The sequence below is a fragment of the Cucurbita moschata genome, unplaced genomic scaffold (genome assembly GCF_002738365.1).
Source record: "Cucurbita moschata cultivar Rifu unplaced genomic scaffold, Cmos_1.0 Cmo_Scf01485, whole genome shotgun sequence".
Lineage (NCBI taxonomy): Eukaryota > Viridiplantae > Streptophyta > Magnoliopsida > Cucurbitales > Cucurbitaceae > Cucurbita > Cucurbita moschata.
Window position 1 is genome coordinate 1 of NW_019270000.1, and position 1,300 is coordinate 1,300.

Genomic DNA, 1,300 nt, shown 5'->3' on the forward strand with positions numbered 1-1,300 from the left:
TATATTTATAGAATTTACGAGTAGCACTATCGAGCTTTTTCTTTTTTTAAATCGTGAGGTGAAACTAAAAGTTAAGGGCTTCAGAAGAACTACATGACCAAAATACGAGTACGTTATGGATATGCCTAAAGGTACATGCACCAGTGGTCTAGTGGTAGAATAGTACCCTGCCACGGTACAGACCCGAGTTCGATTCTCGGCTGGTGCATCTTGTGAAGATTGGCAATGATGAATATTAGTGCAAAATGTTGAAACTTGTGTTTGTTACAACANACTATCGAGCTTTTTGTTTTTATATCGAGATGTGAAACAAAAAGGTAAGGGCTTCAGAAGAACTGCATGACCAAAATATGTGTACTGTATGGAGTACCCTACCACGATACGGACTTGAGTTCTATTCTCGACTGGTGCATCTTGAAGATTAGCTATAATGATATTAATGCATAATGTTCAAACTTAGGTTTGTCACAATATCGTTTATATTTATAGATTTCACGAGTAGCACTATCGAGCTTTTTTTTTTAAATCGTGAGGTGAAACTAAAAGTTAAGGGCTTCAGTAGAACTACATGACGAAAATACGAGTACGTTATGGATATGCCTGAAGGTACCTGCACCAGTGGTCTAGTGGTAGAATAGTACCCTGCCACGGTATAGACTTGAGTTTGATTCTTGACTGGTACATCTTGAAGATTGGCAATGATGATATTAGTGCATAATGTTCAAACTTGTGTTTGTTACAACATTGTTTATATTTATAAATTTCACGAGTAGGACTATCGTGCTTTTTGTTTTTAATTTGAGAAGTGAAACTAAAAGTGAAGGGCTTCGGAAGAACTGCATGACCAAAATACGAGTACGTTATGGAACTTCTTTAAGGTAGATACACCAGTGGTCTATTGGTAGAATAGTATTCTGCTACGGTACAGACCCGAGTTCAATGATGATCCTTAAACTATTATTCTTAAGTAGAAGTTGTACAAAAGACAAACACTTTTAATCCCTACTTCCCTTTTTCTTTAAAAATGCATACACAAATACCATATTAATTTCTTGTGGTGTGTTATATCAAAGCTATAATTCTAATAATTTTTTAATTTAAAAAATAAAAGATCAAAGATATGAGTTTTTCTCAACATTAAACAAGGTATTAGTGTTGAGAAATAGAGCCAAATTTACAACCATCCTTATTAAGTTAACAAATTTACATTTGGAGTTAATTTCTCATTTCTTATCCCTTTAGGTTGGTTGATGTATTTATTTTAACCTTGAGTTTCAATTTTATTCAAAATATTCGAAAT

General features: G+C 33.7%; 1 non-coding gene across 1 annotated transcript; it reads left to right on the forward strand.

Moving 5' to 3' along the window:
- The first annotated feature begins 137 nt into the window (after positions 1-137).
- On the forward strand, positions 138-208 carry TRNAG-GCC. Its single transcript has one exon. It is a non-coding gene; the product is annotated as a tRNA-Gly (tRNA).
- The last annotated feature ends 1,092 nt before the right edge of the window (positions 209-1,300 follow it).